Genomic DNA, 20669 nt, shown 5'->3' with positions numbered 1-20669 from the left:
CTATATTTCTGTAGCATCTGTTGTGATATTGCCTTTTTCATCCCATATGTTAGTAATTTGAGTTCTCTCTCTTCTTCTCTTCGTTAGCATGGCTAAAGGTCTGTTGATCTTATTTATTTTTTCGAAGAACCAACTTTTAGTTTTGTTAATTTTTTCAATAGTTTCTTTTGTTTCAATTTCATTGATTTCCACTCTGATTTTAATTATTTCTTGCCTTCTGCTACATTTGCTGTTGTTTTGCTCTTCCATTTCTAGGGCTTTGAGATGAAATGTGAGCTAATTTATTTGTTGTTTTTTTTTTCTTTTTTTGAGGAATGACCACCAGGCGATGAATTTCCCTCTTAAAACTGCTTTCATTGTGTCCCATAGATTCTGATATGTTGTGTCTGTATTTTCATTTATCTCTAAGAATTTTTTTAATTTCCCCTTTATGTCTTCTGTAACCCATTCATCTTCAGTAACATATTGTTCATTTTCTATTTAATTTAGTCCTTGAAATACTAGCCAGAGCAATTAGACAGACAAAAGAAATTAAAGGCATAAAAATAGGAAAAGAAGAACTTAAATTATCACTATTTGCAGATGACATGATTCTATACCTAGAAGACCCAAAAGGGTCTACAAAGAAACTACTAGAACTAATAAATTAATTCAGCAAAGTGGCAGGATATAAAATCAACATGCATAAATCAAAGGCATTCCTGTATATCAGCAACAAATCCTCTGAAATGGAAATGAGGACAACCACTCCATTCACAATATCCTCAAAAAAAATAAAATAAAATAAAATACTTGGTAATCAACCTAACAAAAGAGGTGAAAGATTTATACAATGAAAACTACAGAACCCTAAAGAGAGAAGTAGAAGAAGATCTTAGAAGATGGAAAAATATACCCTGTTCATGGATAGGCAGAACTAACATCATCAAAGTGGCGATATTACCAAAAGTCTCTATAGGTTTAATGCAATGCCAATGAAAATCCCAACGGCAATTCTTGTAGAAATAGATAAAGCAATCATGAAATTCATATGGAAAAATAAAAGACCCAGAACAGCAAAAGCAATTCTAAGCAGGAAGTGTGAATCAGGCGGTATAGCGATACCAGATTTCAAACTATATTACAGAGCAATAGTGACAAAAACTGCATGGTACTGGTCCCAAAACAGGTGGGTGGACCAATGGTATAGAATAGAGGACACAGAGACTAATCCACAAAGTTACAACTATCTTATATTTGATAAAGGGGCTGAAAGCATGCAATGGAGGAAGGATAGCATCTTCAACAAATGGTGTTGAGAAAACTGGAAATCCATATGCAACAAAATGAAACTGAATCCCTTTCTCTTGCCATACACAAAAGTTAACTCAAAATGGATCAAGGAGCTTGATATCAAATCAGAGACACGGCATCTGATAAAAGAAAAAGTTGGCTACGATCTACATACTGTGGGGTCAGGCTCCAAATTCCTCAATAGGACACCCATAGCACAAGAGTTAATAACTAGAATCAACAAATGGGACTTACTTAAACTAAAAAGTTTTTTCTCAGCAAGAGAAACAATAAGAGAGGTAAATAGGGAGCCTACATCCTGGGAACAAATTTTTACTCCTCACACTTCAGATAGAGCCCTAATATCCAGAGTATACAAAGAACTCAAAAAATTAGACAATAAGATAACAAATAACCCAATCAACAAATGGGCCAAGGACCTGAACAGACACTTCTCAGAGGAGGACATACAATCAATCAACAAGTACATGAAAAAATGCTCACCATCTCTAGCAGTCAGAGAAATGCAAATCAAAACCCCCTAAGATACCATCTCACTCCAGTAAGATTGGCAGCCACTATGAAGTCAAACAACAAGTGCTGGCGAGGATGTGGAGAAAAGGGTACACTTGTACATTGCTGGTGGGACTGCAAATTGGTGTGGCCAATTTGGAAAGCAGTTTGGAGATTCCTGGGAAAGCTGGGAATGGAACCATCATTTGACCCTGCTATTGCCCTTCTCGGACTATTCCCTGAAGACCTTAAAAGAGCATACTATAGGGATAGTGCCACATCTAGGTTCATATCAGCACAATTCACAATAGCTAGACTGTGGAACCAACCCAGATGCCCTTCAATAGATGAATGGATAAAAAAAAATGTGTCATTTATACACCATGGAATATTACGCAGCACTAAAAAATGACAAAATCATGGAATTTGTAGGGAAATGGATGGCACTAGAGCAGATTATGCTTAGTGAAGCTAGCCAATCCCTAAAAAACAAATACCAAATGTCTTCTTTGATATAATGAGAGCAACTATGAACAGAGTAGGGAGGAAGAGCAAGAAGAAAAGATTAACATTAAACAGAGACATGAGATGGGTGGGAAAGGGAGAGAAAAGGGAAATTGCATGGAAATGAAGGGAGACCCGCATTGCTATACAAAATTGCATAGAAGAGGTTGTGAGGGGAATGGGAAAATAAACAATGAGAGAAATGAATTACAGTAGATGGGGTAGAGAGAGAAGATGTGAGGGAAGGGGAGGGGGGATAGTAGGGGATAGGAAAGGTAGCAGAATACAACAATTACTAATAGGGCATTATGTAAAATTGTGGATGTGTAACCGACGTGATTCTGCAATCTGCATTTGGGGTAAAATTGGGAGTTCATAACCCACTTCAATCTAATGTATGAAATATGATATGTCAAGAGCTTTGTAATGTTGTGAACAACCAATAAAAAAAAGAAAAAAAATTATATGACTTTTTGTATTAGTGTGCCTTTACTACTGTTTTATTTATTTATTTTTTATTTTTTATTTATATATGACAGCAGAATGCATTACAATTCTTATTACACATATAGAGCACAATTTTTCATATCTCTGGTTGTATACAATGTATATTCACACCAATTCGTGTCTTCATACCTGTACTTTGGATAGTAATTATCATCACATTCTACCATCATTTATAGCCCCATACCACCTTCCTTCCCTTTCAACCCCTCTGCCATATCTAGAATTCATCTATTCCTCCCATGCTCCCTCTCCCTCTCCCACTATGAATCAGCCTCTTTATATCAAAGAAAACGTTTGGCATTTGGTTTTTGGGGATTGGCTAAGTTCACTTAGCATTATCTTCTCTAACTTCATCCATCTACCTGCAAATGCCATGATTTTATTCTCTTTTATTGCTGAGTAATATTCCATTGTGTATATATGCCACATTTTTTTATCCATTCATAGATTGAAGAGCATCTAGGTTGGTTTTGCAGTTTAATTATTGTGAATTGTGCTGCTATCAACATTGATGTGGTTGTGTCCCTGTAGTATGACCAAGGAGAGGAATAACTGGTCAAATGGTGGTTCCATTCCCAATTTTCCAAGAAATCTCCATACTGCTTTCCATATTGGCTGCACTAATTTGCAGTCCTATCAGCAGTGCATGAGTGTACCTTTCCCCCCACATCCTCACCAACAATTATTTTTGTTTGTATGCATAATAGCTGCCATTCTGACAGGAGTGAAATGAAATCTTAAAGTGGTTTTGATTTGCATTTCTCTAATTGCTTGTGATGATAAACATTTTTTCATATATTTGTTGTTTGATTGCATATCATCTTCTGGGAAGTGTCTGTTCAGGTCCTTGGCCCATTTATTGATTGGGTTATTTGTTGCTGTTGTTTTTTTTTTCCTGGTGTTTAGCATTTTGATTTCTTTATATACCCTAGAGATTAGTGCTCTACCTGATCTGTGAGGGGTAAAGATTTGGTCCCAAGGTGAAGGCTCTCTCTTAACCTCACAGATTGTTTCTTTTGCTGAGAAGAAACTCTTTAGTTTGAGTCCATCTCATTTATTGATTCTTGATTTTAATTCTTATGTTTTTTGAGTCAAGTTCAGTAGTTAACTTTTTTTTTTGCTAAAAATCATACTCTGCTTTTAGTATTAATTTTCTCTTTGTGATGTACAAAAAGGTGTTCTTTAAAATGTTAAATAATCATGGTTATGAATGACTATTTTTGACATTTTGTAAATTTTATGTTGTCTTATTTGAAAAAGTAAGTACTTCATTTAGTATACTTAATCATTATTTAACACATTAGCTTTTGATTTTTTTACTACCTTCCATTTTTATTTTCCTAAATTTCTATTTTAATCTTTAAATTTTCTTTATTTTAATTTGTATATTTTTAGTAGTTTTTCCTTTTTTATATTCCTTCAGCTGACTTTCTGCTTCATATTTTCAGTCTTTCTTCTATAATTCCAAAAGAACACAAGCATATCACATTATTTTTTTTAGTAGAGCTTTAACTGTGTCCCATAGGCATTCTCTTGAAATGTCTTCCTTTATAACATATTTATATATATTTTATACTTTCTATTTTGAGTCTTCTCTTGATATCAACTAGGAAATCATTTCTCAACTTTTATACAATAGTTTTTTTGTCTTCTTTCCATCCATCATGCATTCTATTTTTATTTTATAAATCATATAATGTGGCTAATAAAACAAATACAATTTTAAATTTATTAAGATTTCCTTAATAAATTTTAAATTTATTAAGATGAATATGAAATTTAAAAGGAAGACATTTTATGAGTAAGGAAAAAAGTGTGATTCTCTTTGTAGAAATGGTTTATTATTTCAAAGTAATTTATGCAATTTAGCTAATTGGTTGTATTATTCAGATCTTTCCTCATTTTTATTTACTTGAAACTGTCAAATTCTAAATGCATTTCATAATCTTGTTTATGCTCACAATGAGATCATTGAAAACTTTGGTGGTTAGTTATTACTAAGGGTTTGTTTGCAATCTAGTGTACTACAGAAAAAATTCTTAACAAACACAAATTCCCAATCACACGATTATCTTCCTATCTTAACTGAAGATTCATTGATCCTGATATCAGACCCATGGATGGTCTTCTCTGAAACTTTATCAAAAATGTCCTAACCTAATTCTCCATATAAGTAATATTTTGGCCTACTATTATATTCTTTAATCTCTGTTTCTTTCCTTTGGAATCTGCTAATAATGTGCTGTGATTTTGTTTTAAATGAAATGTCTAGTGCTCTTATTTTGTTTTCTCTCTGGAAACAGACCTGTTAACTTCTCATGAAGAATTTCACCCTGAAAACTTTCCAGTATATTTTTTTTCATCAATCCTGAAAATATCTTGGTAAGCACAGTTTGCAGATTTTTAATTTTTATGTGTTTAACTAATAAAATGCTTAATTTTGATTTGAAATAATTAAAACATACAAACAAGTAAGGAGAATTATAGAATGATTTCCTGTATATCATAACCTGTATTAATTTTTCATTTTATGTTTGGAACATTCCTTATGAGATACTTATTTACTTTAAAGAGATCATCAGATACAAATGAGGGTTCCACTTCTTTCTTTATGGAAATTTCCATGATGTATGGATTGAAGAATATTTGGGGTTATATCCCAGTTTTGCCACTTTTTCATTGGTAATCTACATTTTTGTTAATTAACCATCTGGGCTTTTATTCCTTTAATTGTAAATCAGAGATAATAATTCCTCATTGGGTTGTTAGCAAAATTGGCAAAAATAGATTGAACAAAGGCTCTAGCACAGTGAGTATGCATATGTCAATACATGTTAATTTTATTTGCCCTTCAATATAATACTGCTTATAATTACTTCAAACCCATCTCAAGGATTACCTCTGTGAAACTTTTCCAGATCAGTATAAACCAAGATTTTTTGGGACCCTTTTGATTTTTCAAAAAAAAAATGGCAAATTCTCATGTAAAGCTTTTGTATCTATGGCTGTGCAAAGTTGTGATTTCTTGGAAAGCTGATTGGCTACATCAGGAGTTAAGGCATCCTAAAAAAATACAAAATGAAAATATTATTAATAGTTTTCAATGAGTAAATAAGTCAAATTGGAGCACTAAAAATGATCCAATTTGAATCATCTCCCAATATTCGAGAAATGGCTCCAAACACAAAACTCATCTCTCCACACAAAGTAAACCATTTATTCTTTTTGCTTGGATTATTGATTTCAGCCTCTTACCAATTACATGGCTGTCAGGGGAAAAAAAAAAAAAGCATGAATGGTTGTTGTCAAGGTCGACAAAGGTTTTTAAATTCTTGGTTGTTGGCAATATACAAAAAGCAAAATGTTCGATTTTGACACAATGTAGTGAGAGATTTGCTGAATGAAAATATGTATTCCCTTGAGTGCAGGTGGATCTCACTGGGAGGTAACCTGCACATTTAGAGATTGGCCCTCAGATGCTCTGTCAATCTCTGCTTGAGAGATAATAAGGGCAGGAGGCCATTATGAAACAAAAGTGTAATATATTTGTTTATTCTTTTTTTTTACTTTGTGGATTGAACACTTATCACAGCATCTGCAGGAGCAACAAATGGTGGGACTTGTGCATTTCCAAGACTCCGTTGTTTCCAGGTTTTACTGGCTGAATTTCTATTACCTTTCTGATCAGCAGTTGGGTTTCTTTAGTATATAATCTTTGTCAAGTGAGAAATATTTGTTATGCCCATTCACAAGGAGCTTCTATTCAATAGCAATATTGCTAAAGCTATTTGTTTATTCTGTCAATTCAACTGTTCTCCAAGTGTATTGTAGTTTAGTTTTAAAAAGCCAGACGTCTTCTTAGAATATTTAATATTTAAATAAAAACAAGAAGGGAATTCTATTTTATTAGCATAATTTATTTATTGTGCTGGTGTTGTTTAGACAAATTATTTGTTATTTGAGGAACAAGGAATTTCTTAGCATGTATCCTCTCCAAATACTTCATTCTAGGCAGCTAAACAATTGCTTTTAAGGTAAGGTGGGAAGGAATAGCCACTTTTTCCTTTCAGTCCAAATATTTCTACTTATTATTAAGGTTAATGTTGTTAATTATTTTAAGTACATGGAAACAATCTAAGGGGAACTCAGGGTGTCTCATAATAAGTTGTACTTACATTATTTCTCACTAAATCTGCTTAATGTCCCAAGTTGTTTGGACACATATTATGGGGTAGAAAATAAACTCTCTTTTTGTCTTTAAGGAATTTAAATAAATAATCCTGAGAATTTTAAATTTGATTGTTTAAAGATCAAATGAAGAAATTGAAAGGATGATTTATCTGCACTACAGGCAAACAAAATATTACCCAGCATGATACACAATCCATGGAGACTTAGTATTCTGACATAAGCAAAGACGCAGTCATAAAAAATTTTATTAATGGAATGTACTTGAACAAATTAGCCCTATTCGTTACATAAATAAATGCTTATTTACCATATTCAAAATAGCAGGAACAAAAACAAAACAATCAAGAAAAATGGGCTTTGGAATCAAGACAGACTCTATCCATGTTTAATAATGTTATCAATTACTTGATATGTTTTTTTTTTTTTCATCGAGTAAAAACTACTTTATGATGCTTGGGACAAAATAGGACATAGTTTTAGTGTTTAAGCATCAACTAAATACTCCTGTACTGAAAGGAAGCCAAATTCAGAGATTAAGACAGATGAGATAAAGAAATAGACTATGAAGTGAAGTCATGGGATGTGGGAAGAGAGAGTCATAGAAGTTATCTATAAAATATTGCTTTGCCAAAATAGGCAACCTTAAGCCTATCTTCAACCTTACAAAATATTATACATTTTATTTTAATGCATAGTGCAATCAATGATACATTAGATACAAATGACTTGAGAAGGTTGAATTTTATTGATTTGTGTGTGTGTGTGTATGTGTGTGTGTAGAATTATAGGTTTGAAAAGCATTTTTTTAGAAGTGTGAAGATTTTTTTTTAATATGTAACCGTCCAAACTTGTCCTTTAATTTTAATGTGTTTTCTCATCTGTTTGCAATCTTTGTGCTTTTACTTTCTTGATTTTTTAAAAGTTATCTTCATTGCTTCTAATGAATATTTCATTTCTTCTATTTATTTTTTAACCTCCAAGACTGCCTGACCAACTAATTGACTTCCTACCTTGCTTCCTTCCATCTCTTTCCCTTTTCTTTCTTTCCTTCCCCCTCCCCCATTTTCCCCAAAGCTCCCTCCTAGAAAAACAATAGGTTTTATTTGACTCATAGAATCAATGTATTACCTCTTTGAGATACTAACATTTTTTTGAAGCTTTCTTCTCCACACCGGTGTTTTCTTATTTATTCATGTCTGTCTCCATAAGGTTTGGTTGTTAGATTTTGTCCCTATTTTACATATTAGTGTTTCTTCAGATGTCGGCTAATATTTTGATGGTAAAAGTGAAGAGTTTACTGGAAGCTCTGATAATTTTCAATTCTACTATTAGATAAATTTATTATATATTTTCTGGCTGAAACCAGTACTATTTGGAGAGTAAAAGGTGGCTGGATTAATTACTACATGAAGTTAACAGATGCAAGCCAGGGCTATCCACAACGTCTTGTACTGATCTAGAAAGCATGTTTTAAAGAGAACTTTCCTGTCAGAATCTTTATCTTATGCTTATCAAATAAACCAAAGAGTATGTTTTCTTAGCTTAGAATGTAACATTTCTACTGGCAGCATTCTGGAAGCTCAGAGGCAACAGCAGGCTGGAGTTATGGTCTTAACATTCATAATTCAAGGTGAACATGGTAACTTAAAACTCCCCCACCCCCACATTTTTCCTAAAAGACTTGTTCTTGACTGTGTCTAAAATTGATTTTCCTCATTATTATTATTTTAATCCTATACCTCTTTTATCTTCAAATTCAAAAGCACATGAATTTTATGAGTTTTAATGATTTTCTATGAGTAAGATGTGTTTTTACCTTCCCTGACTTCTAAGAGAAGTAGGTTTTTGAAGAGTATTGCTTAGTTACTTTTAGTATTTCCTCAAATCTTAACTTCTGTTGTAAATTCCATCATTTAATTTATATTCCATTAAAGAAAAAAAAAAACTACCATTTAATATATGACATACCAAAAAAGTATCATTTAATGGATGTCATACCATCAACTGTAAAATGCATTTCAATTTTTGAACATGTTAAAATGCAAAAATAAAATAATAAGTGTGCAATTCAGGACCAACTTAATATGGTACTATTCTGACACCAAACCCAACTGGGTATGCTGTAATTAAATTCTGACACTTATCACATGGAATTGGTAGAGACCCCACAAGATAAATGTCATAGTGTACAACAAGCCTGCCCTCACTTCAGAAATTGTCCATGAGTTCAAGAGGTTTCTAGCCTATTCTCATATCTCTTCTAGTGCCTATAATTTGTGAGGTTCCTATAATCTTCTCAGGTTCTACATTGCACTGAAATGACTTTCAGAACCTAGAAGGTGCTATGCATTTAATTGCAATTTTATTAAACAATATAAATGCAGAAACAGTCAAATGAAGACATGTGTAAGACAAGGTGTGGCAGGGTCCTGAACAGAGAGCTCTGTGCTGTCTCCTCGTGGAATCAGGATATATCACCCTTGTACACATTGATGTGTTCATCAACCAGTAATCTCTAATGAGCTTACTGTCCAGAGATTTTATTGGCATTTCATCATGTAGGCATGATTTATCATTATCCAGCTCATTCAACTCAATTTACTGTCCTTATCCTCCTCAGAAGTCAGGTAACTCGCAATCTCAATCCTTTAGTCTTTGGTCTTTTGAGTGACCAGCTCCCATCATGAAATTATCTAGGGATCACCATGCATCACCTTATTAACCTAAACTCAGTGGTGATCCAAAGTGTCATGAATAACAAAGACAATTCTATCACTAGGGAAATTCCCAGTGTTTGAGAATTTCCCTGTCTGAAACCAGGAACAAAGAACAAATTCTTTATTTGTTAACAAGTATCAATTGTCCATATGATTTTTAATTTCCATTGTTTTTATGATTTTCTCTTCTAGTTTCTTGTTTTTTCCATCATTTAGAATTTAAGACTTCAGAAAAAAATCAGTTTTCTTTATTTTCAGGTGGTTTTGCTGAAAAAAACTAAGTTGTTCTTTTGTCTTAAATTCTCCAGGGGAATTTAAGAAACTATAGCATGTACATACATATACACACATACATATAATTATGTAAATTAAGTGATTATATACATATAATTTACATATACATATAATTTCTAGATTCTGATGTTTCACTAAAAGTGAAGGTTGAAAAACAGAGGAAATAGAGGCTTAGCTTTTTGTTTTTTTAACTTTTTCAACAGTATACAAATTTAATTCAGTCTTTGACTCCAGAAGTAGAGGCAGGAAAAATTTTAAATAAAGACAATGATGCAAGATGTAGATCCCTTATAATCAATCCCTTGTGATCCCTTATGAATCCCAGTTGCTCCAGGCTTCTTTAAGAAGCCTCAATGAAGAAAACATAAGAGGTGGAGCCTTCTGCCTTTTGCAGAATGAGGAGTTAGTGTTGCAGTAAAGCCAAGGCCCAAAGCAGTTATAGCTGACACAATGAAAAACTGAGAGGATAAAGTTAAGAGTCTTTGGCTTTTGCTAAGGATGCTGAGTCTACGGGGAAATACATAGTCAACCAATTTATTTATAGAGTTCATAGAAAGTGCAAGTTGCCCATTCACTGAGATAGTGTGTATTTGCCTATTGATACACTCACATTAATGAAGTAGCATGCAAAACTCCAAGAGAGAACAGGAAGGAAAATTGAGAAGTTTTAAATGTTTGCAATGGTAAATTAAGAATGATGGTTTCTGAGATAATTTAGGAACTGAATTCTACCAATATAAATTTCAGAATTTTCCTCAGTGAAAGAGAGCATTAGAGGCTATTCTCCAAGAAAGGAGTCTAGCTGCTAAAGGAGATCAGGAGATAGAAGTTGTTCTATTGCTATTTAAATATTATCCAAGCCAATTGACTTTGACCTAATGAAACTTTTACCTAATGAACTTATAAAATTTTTTGTTATGACTTTTAATGTTTGGTTTTATTTTATTTTACTTTTTAAGCAATACATGATCACTTTAAAGAACTTTTTAACAGAGAACGGTAACAAGAACATTAATACCTATAAATAATCTTTATGTTATTATTTACAGTAGATCCATTTGAACATATATGTTATAGTTTTGGTTCTAGAAATTCCTCCTGGAAAGCTCATATTTTGAATCCATGATCCCTAATGCAGAAAAGTTTGGAAATTGGTCTTTAAGTTAATAATGAGAACCATAACTTCATCAGTGGATTAATCCACTTGATAGAATAATAATTTGAATAGGGGTACTAGGTGGTAACTGTACGAAGGTGAGGTGTGGCTGGAGGTAGTAGACCATTGGGAACATATCCTTGGAGAATATATTTAGTCCCTGGCTCCTCACTTAATGGGATTCCTGGCTACCATAAGTTGAGCAGCTCTCCTATGGTACATCCTTCTGCCATAATGTTCTGCCTCACCTCAGCCCCAGAATATTGGAGTCAGCTGACTCTGAACTGAACCTCTGAAATCATGTGCCCAAAATAAACTTGTCCTCCTTTAGGTTGTTCTTGTCAGGTGTTGGTCACAGAAATGATAAACTGACTCACAGACACAAGCAATATACACATACCCATATCCAAACACAAGCACATATACAATCACATAACATACAGTACTCATACATAATAAAAGACATAATTCTCAAACCCATATACACACATCAAAAAATACATACATATGAATATACATTTATACATACTCACTAGGAGACCCTCTGTGAAGGACTAATAGGTGAAAGGATGGGTGAAGGCTGATATTTGAGAAAGAACTTAAAATTTTCCACCAATATCTGCCTTCTATATTAAAACAGAATTTTACCTCTCCAGCATAATGTTCCTTTGTTCTGGGAAGATACATTTCAGTGAGTCCTTTTATTATGCAAATGTAAAGAAAGTACTCTTTGTTCCTGAAGAAGACCGGAGTGCAATAAAACTACAAGAGTCTATGTTTCACAGTGAGAAACTGTATTTTGTTTATTAATTTAAATTGAGTGCATCTTCTGACAGTCTTGTGTTATAGAACATTATGTTTTCATTAGAGACTTTTTCCCCTGAACATAAATATAAGTGGTCCCCTGCCTATTAATAATAACAGTAATTATTATCATTATTTGTTTTGGGGAATTGTATTCAAAGTAGCTACTTATGAGACAAGCTGGCATTAGAAGTATAAAAAGAGGATGAGTAGGTAAATCTAATCTATAAAGGCATTTTGTTAAACATTGAGTCTATAGTAAGTAGAGCAGACATATCCCTTAATTCAGGGAGTTTACCACTTAGTGGGAAAATATTAGTCAATTATATGTATAGAATTTTTAAAAGTTCCATAAAAAAGTAAAAAAGACATAATAAGAGTGCTTATAATGGAAATAATGAGTCATATGGGGGATTTAAGGAAGTCTTCTTTAAAATTTTACAGACCAGTTGATGGTAGAACTTTTAGTGCCTATCCCATCTGAGATTATGAATTGTTTAATGTAGGCAGAGAACAGCAAATTTAAAATTCTGAAAACTGGTTTGCTATGGTTGAGTCATAAAGTCAGACGTAGAGAGACACAAATTTAAAATTAGTGATGTCTTTAGAGTCTAGGCTAGTGTTAGATATTATGTGCATATAGTATGTGCATATAGTATGCTAATTTTTGAGATTATTTTTTTCTTTCTAAAAGCAGTGGGGATTTGGTGAAGGATTCTTCTTCTTCTTTTTTTTCTAGTGAAGGATTTTAAGAGGAAAAAGGACAGGATAGATTTTGAATTGTTTGAATTGTTTTTAGATTTTGGAGTTTCAGTATAGAGAAGGGATTTGAAAGATAGTTAAGAGAGTCAATGGTGACATTAGAATTTTTATGATAGAGACTTAACTGAAGCAATTAAGTCCCAGAAAGATTTAACTTGAAGCTAAATTTGCAGTAGCAAGAACTGTTTTATTTAGATGGTATATTTGTTTAGAACAGATGGAGATATTGCTGAACATCATTGCAAAGTGTAATTTAAATCCCCAAAGCCTCCTTTTGGTGCCATTTGTAACTAGTGTTGGCAGAATTTGATCACAGTATGAGGAATGAGGACATGGAGGGTCAGTTATGAATCCTAAGGGCCTAGATTATTACACTATGTTACTCTACTAAGGCAAAAAAAGAAAATCTGGCATAAACATTATTGGAATTCTTATAATAAATAGTGAAGAGAATTTGGAAAGGAAGAATTTTTAAGAGATTATGACTAAAATATTAGTCATAATTTGATCAGATTTGAGAGAGGAGTTAATGAATTGCATTTTAGACATGTTGATTTTGATGTCTTTAAAATCCATACAAATAAAAAAGTTAGACTAAAAATGATATATTGACCTAGAACTTAGAGTAGGAATCTGACTTAGAAATATATACTTAAAAGTTCCAACAAGGGCTGGGGTTGTGGCTCAGTGGTAGAGCACTTGCCTAGCATGTGTGAGGTCCTGGGTTCAATCCTCAGCACCACATATAACTAAATAAAATAAAGGTATTGTGAAAAAAAAAGTTTCAACAAATTGGTGGTAACTGAAACCATGAAAGTGGATGAGCTTGTAGCAATTAGCCTTCAGGAGAAGTTAAACTGAGAAAGTGCAGAAAGGGAGTTCAGAGAAAGACAGGGAAATGTGAATACACAGGAAGACAATGTTCAAAAAAGGGATTAGGCAAAGATGCAAATGTAATTTAAAAGTCAGATAAGCTGAAGATGGTAGATTGCCCATTACTTTAAGTGACATGATGATCGTTTCTGTTGTAATGAAAAAAATCTGGGAAACTGAAATAGGTCAACTAGTGAATGGTCTTTGAGGAGACTAGAAAGAAAATGCAAATCTAGGCATCTTTAAAAAGTTTTATTTGAGGGGATCCAATGGTGCTTTGTCTTTTTTCTGTTTTGTTTATTTATTTGTTTTGTGCCTTCTTTTAGATATTTTTCTTCTGCCACTTTCCCCTGCTTTTTTACTCTAAGTTGTAACCCTTAACTATTCTACCTTGCTATATTAATGATGTCTAAAGCTATTTAATTTCTCCAGTTTCCTGCTTAAAAAAAAAAAACAACACAAAAGACTTGAAAGCTTTTAAACTAATTTTTTAAAATTCATGTTGTTGTTGATCACTTTTAATTGATGATACCATTAGGCATATGGAAAAGCAAATGATAAACTTTATTTTCATCTCTCAAACTAAAACACTAAGATGGTTAAGATTGATCTGTTTATTTTCCAATGATATTTATCTAATACTCCTCTTTGTATATCACACTTCACTAAGTCTGCCTTGCACTCCCTAATTAGAGTTTCTTAACCTCAATACTAGTGACATTGTGGGCCTGATAATTCTTTGCTGGGAATGTTGTCCCGTACACTGTAGAATGGTTAGTAGCCAGACATGGTAATTACTCACTAGATAGCAGTACTATCTTCCTCTCAATTGTGACAACTAATGATAACTCTATGTATTGTCAAAAGTCCTATGTGGGACAAAGTTGTACCTTTGGATGGAGAATTGGCACCCTTGAGTAAACCTCTTAGAATTTTCTTTAGAGGATTTTATTTTATCAATGGAGAAGGGTTATAATATGCCTTAAGTTTTGCTGGTTTAAAAGGTATTATTTTCTATTTACTTATCAAAAAATCACTTTCTGGGTATAAGGTAACAGTAAGTTTATTCTCTCAACATGTTAGTAATAATTTTCCATCATATTCTGGAATTTTTGGCTTCTGTGAGGTCAGCTGTCAGTCTAACTGATATTCTAATTTGTTTTCATGATTTGCCTTAACCCCCTGTTTTAAAGATTTTTCTCTTTTTTTCCCCTTTGGAATTGTGTTTGTTGACTGTGTGACATTTGTGTCTGGATATCTTTTTTTTATTTATCTTGTTTGGACTGTGTTGGATTTCTTAGAATTGATGTTATTTGCATTTTCTTGAATATTTTAGTCATAATCTCTTAAAAATTCTTCTGTTCCAAATTCTCTTCACTATTTATTATAAGAATTCCAATAATGTTTATGCTAGATCTCCCACAGGGTTCCACATGAATCTTAATAGCTCTTCAATATTGTACAATTCTTCATCTCTTTAACCTTCAATGTTAGCTCTACATCCTAATTCATCAATTTTGTTATCAGTTTTTGGATGTTTTATTCCAATTTCTCTTTTCACATTTTTTTTTGTATTTGTTCTTTTCAGCTATACATGACAGTAGAATGTATTTTGACATATTATACATGCATGGAGTATAACTTGTTCTAATTAGGATCCCATTGTTGGATTTCTTAAATTTTTAATTTGCTAGTTAAACTCCCCATATTATTAAGCATTTATTTTATGTTTTTAAACATACTATACAGAACTATATTGCGTTTTGAGTTTTATAATTCTAATACTTGAATATTTTACCTTCTTTTTTTCATCTGTTGGTTAGTTAGCTAATTCTCATTCTGTGTCTTATGATTTTGACTTTGCATTTTTATTTTTTGGTGAATAAATTTTTGATTCCTGACAGAGGTGTGGATATTTTATTTGATTTTACCTGTCACCTAAAGGCATTGCCAACACAAAACAACTTTACTTGAGGTTTATAGGCCTACACAGTTACTATACTATGGCCTTTAATCCTATTAAGGGCTTATAATTATAAATTTCTTCATAGCTTTTCTGCTGTCACATATTTATATTTCTTGCATTTGCCTTTTGTACAGTGTATTATTTTTCTCATTTGTTCTTACACTTCAGATTCTTCATTTTGTACTATTGGTTAAATTCTTTGGGCTCTCAACATTAAGTGGAGAATCTTATTATATTCCCCTTACACAGTGGATGATAGTTTTTGTTACCAAGAAAATAGTTATATTTGGGATAAAGAGAAAAGATGAGAGGGAAAATGGCCTTCACCACCAAAAGTTTTTCACCCTTGTATTCTATCCAGGATGTGCCGAATATTTTAAAAATTATTTTTATATTATATCTATATTTTTCTAGGACAAATCAATCAAGGTATTCAATCTTTTCTATTCTGGTCATAGAACTAATGCCAAGTTTTGAAGAAGAACAAGGAGAAATAGTTGGCAAAACAGGAGACTATAGGGATAAGGAGAAGACAATCACATGGATAAATACCATGAACAATGAAAACAATACATGGATTTTAAAAAATGAATTGAAAATAGGACTACAATCCTATGTAATGTTATTAAAATTATGGGGTTTCAGAGAATTCAAAGAGAGAACACATATACACAATTGGAGCAGACGTTGGGTATCTTGGGAAAAGTCAGATCTGGAACTTGGTAAATGTTTGAAAGGAAAATTCACAGTAAGTAGAATACATATTTCAAGAGGAGAATGACAGCATATTTGTTATTTATAAAGGAAACAACAAATATTTGTCTTACATATAATAATGCATGTTATATATTATATACACAAGTACTACTATGAAAGAGTTTGTGAGAATGGCAAAGATTGCAGGGTTTGGGGAACATTTTTCCTTGTTTTATCCCTCCCTTGTTCATCTCACCTTCATACTTATGAATTTTTGTTCATGTTGTAGACAAGTAGAGCTTCCTGTCATTTATTGAAAAAAATCACTGAACTTGTTCATCAAAACTTCTTCAGAAACACGTGCTTGGGGTGTGTGTGTGCATAGGGGTTATGTGTGTGTGGGTGTGGGTGTGCTTGATTTTTCTGTTACTGGAAGCCTGTTATTTTTCCAGTGTTCTCCAATTTGGTTAATATATTTTTCTAAACTTTTGGCTGATTCTGGACATGTACAAGGGACAGCGTTAAGATAGGTAAAAGCAACTGAAAAGATTTTCACTGAAGAATGGACTCTAAGAGAAGATTGTCAAAACTCATAGTCAGAAACAGTGGCAAGAGTTAGAGGGGAACATTGATTTTCAACACAGCCTAGTGTCTCTCACTGGGCTTGGCATCTGGAAAAGTCCCATGGATTCATACTTGATTCCTGGGATTAGAGCATGCTGTAATAAAGCAGTTGGGGAAAAAAAACAAAACAATGTCTAACTTCCAACTCTATGGGACATAAAAGGCTTAAGGCATGCTCAGTTTTACAGTCATCTACTGTGTGTTTGTCAAGAGATGCGGCATACAGCAGAAACCAGGAGGCTGTTGGAAGCAAGACTAGGTTGCCTTGAGGCAAACATCAGGGAAAATGAACAGCACCCTGGGTACTTCTGACAGTGTTAGTGTAATAACATACAAGGGACATTAATGGTATAACTTTAATTTTATGCATTGGCGAAACAGAACTAAAGGAGAGAAAAATGTCAAATTCCATATATATGGTAGTCCACTGAGGCATAGTTGCAAGAATTCCACCACTACATCAGAAGCATCTAAAGGGAGGCAACTTGGGACTGAATGAAAGGCACATTAGTTTGCCACAGTCATCATGTCCCCATTCTTACTCTCATGGTGGTTTGAGACACCAAATATCAGCTACAACTTCCACATTTTCAAAGTCTCAGAAGGTTTCCCTAATGATGTTTCCCCCAATTTTTTATTCATGTTGTCTTGAATGAATAAGATCAGATTGATCAAATGGCTTCAAGGGATCACATTTATATGTGTCATCTCCCCTAGGAGGTTGGTTAATTTCTCCTGTATCCTACAAAAGCATTTGCTGTGGAGAACAATCTGCACAGCTGGCTGTGTTAGTGTTTCACATAAATCAGTATGAATTTAGAATTCTGATAAAAGCTTCCAATAAACTTCTCTCTGCATCATAAAATGAGACACACTTGGAATCATTTATTCTAATTGTCTGTTTTAGAGATTAATATTGAGGATGCAAAAGTTTTAATGTGTACACAATTTAATTTTCTTAGATGAGAACAGGTATAGTGTTCTTTCATAGCATCTGATTCATATTCCTTTGTCTCTGAGTCAGTCTCTCTTATAAGCCCATAACTTAAATAAAGGCATGAAGGTACATGTACTCCATTCAATTAATGTATTCATAAAGAATAATATGACATACAGAAAATAGAAAACCCTATGTTTACTCTTTAAGGTCTTGCTAGAATAGAAAAGGAAGAAAAATAAAATTTCTCTTGTATCCTACCAAAGGGTTTTGTAAAAAATAAGGTGGCAGGGAATTGAAGAATCTCCTGAATTGAAGAATCTTCCATATTGTATCTCCAAACTAATGTCCTAGAGTATAGATGTATATTATTTTGATTGATGAGAAATCTAAGCACAGAAAGCACTGACAATCTACCTCTGGTTTGAAATGTTTCTATACTCTCATTGATTTGGGGATGAGCTACTTAAAAATAAATTTGATGGGACATAATGGTTTGGCAAATGAATATTCAAGTTTAATTTGAGCAATCTTTTGTTCTCATATAACATAACAAAGAGAGGACTCAGAGTTTCATATAGTCTCTTGATGCAAGCCCATGAAGTTTTCTTAGTCAAAAACAAATGCCCTAATTATGGTTGAGGTGATTATGCATGAAACACTATGGCATGCACAATAAAAACCTACGTGTAGTATAAACTACAGTGCAACACATCCAGCAAAATACAGGCTAAGACCAAATTAGGCAGAAAATACCATCTAGCATTGACTAAACTAAGAAGTCAGATCATAATTTACATCAACCACTCTTAAAGAGAAGATGCAAGCAAAAAAACACATATTATGGTCCTGATCTGAGAGAACAATCTAAACCAACTACTTATTTGAGAGGAGAGAGTATCAAGTTTAACTGTAAAATAAAGTGGGGAAAATGCAAGAAACATAAGGAGTCCCTGGAAAGGGACGGGGGAGAACAGGAAAAAAAAATAATAAATATTTACAATTCTGATGAAAATATTTACAATGATTGAAATATTTATAACTTGATGAAAGCTACAAACTCACAAATTTAAGAATTACAACAAACACAAAGCCCATGAAACTGAACTAAAGCTATCAGCCAAATTGCCTGAATTTAGTGACAAATAGAAATATTTTAAAAACATATGGAGAATGAAAATGTAAAAATTGTCAAAGTTATATAGTTTTAGAAAACAAATCATACACAAAAATAAGGTGATAAATTTAAACTCAACTCTATCACTCGTGATATTAATTATTAATTAACTAATTAACTCAGTGAAAGCAAAGATTGCCAGAATGTATATTAAAAATCAAGACTATATTATATGCTGATGACAATATATTAAAAACAGAAATTGATTAAAAGTATAAGAATAGAGATATATTTGTTATCAATAATACAATTAAGTATTTAGAAACACACAAGACCAGAGGACAACTTGTTAGAATCTCTGAAACACTACAAAAGCAGTTCTAAGAGGAGAGTTTGTAGCGTTGTGTGCACACATTAGCTACAACAGCAGAGTGATCCCAAATAAGCCAATCTAATGTTCAAGGTTCAAGAAAAGTAAGAGCAAGCCAGGTGTGGTGGCACATGCCTGTAATCCCAATGACTTGGGAGGCTGAGGCAGGAGGATCATGAGTTCAAAGCCAGCCTCAGCAACTTAGCAAGGACCTAACAACTCAGTGAGATCCTGTTTCAAAATAAAGTATATTTTGATATATATTTTGGGGGTATGGCTCAGTGGTTAAGTACCCCTTAGTTAAATCCTTGGTACCAAACAATAATAAGAAGAAAACTAAGAATAAACTATGTCCAGAACTAGTAAAAGAAAGGAAATAATTAGCATCAGAGCAAAAATTTATGAAATGCAGAATAACAAAACAGTACAAAGGATTGATGCAATAAAGAGTTGGCTAATCGAAATGGTAAACAATACTGATAAACTCTTAGCAAAATTAATCAAAAGGAGAAAGAAAACACTCAAATCAAAAGAATTAGAGATTAAAAATGAAAATTCACCACAGATATTTTTAAAATTCATAGGATCATTAGGGACTGTTCTAAAAAATTACATTCAGACAAATTGGAATTTGAGAAAAAAAGTTAAAACACAAATTGTCAATACCTGCAATGAGACAGTTTATTTGTATCAGTACAGATTTCATAGATATTCAAGGTAGAAAAAATTACTGTAAAGAATTTTGTGCCAGTAAATTTGAAAGATAGATATAAAGGACAAATTCCTCAAAAGACACTACCTCTTTGAAAGACACAACCACTTAACTTGAAAGAACACATTATCCCTAAATGACTTCATTAGGGAATTTTACCAAAAATTTATTTAAGGAAATAATGCTAATTATATGTAAAATCTTTCAGGAAACTGAAGAGAGAATACTTCAACTTATTTATGAGACCAGAAATGTTAAATATTTTTACATAAAAACCCTTATACCAATATACTTCATTAACAAATAGAAATATTTCAAATAAAATGCAAAATATACCAACTGAGACTTATATTTGGAATGTAAGGGTGATTGCACTTTCATAAATTAATCAACATGGTTCTCCATAAAAGTATACTATCAAAGATAAGCCACATGTTCAACACAATAAATCCAGAAAAATTATTGTAGGACATCTAACAGTGACTCCTGCAAAACCTGTCAGTGAACAGACAGAAAAGAACATCATCAACCCCCAAAGTAATTATCTATAAAATATGTACAGCTAATGTCATACTTTATGGTGAAAGTTGGTATGCTTTCTTCCTAAGACCAAACACAACAAAGGTAGACGCTCTGGCCCCTTCTATGAAGTGC

The sequence above is a fragment of the Spermophilus citellus genome (assembly GCF_964194105.1).
Source record: "Spermophilus citellus genome assembly, chromosome: 12".
Lineage (NCBI taxonomy): Eukaryota > Metazoa > Chordata > Mammalia > Rodentia > Sciuridae > Spermophilus > Spermophilus citellus.
This window is presented reverse-complemented; position numbering follows the sequence as displayed.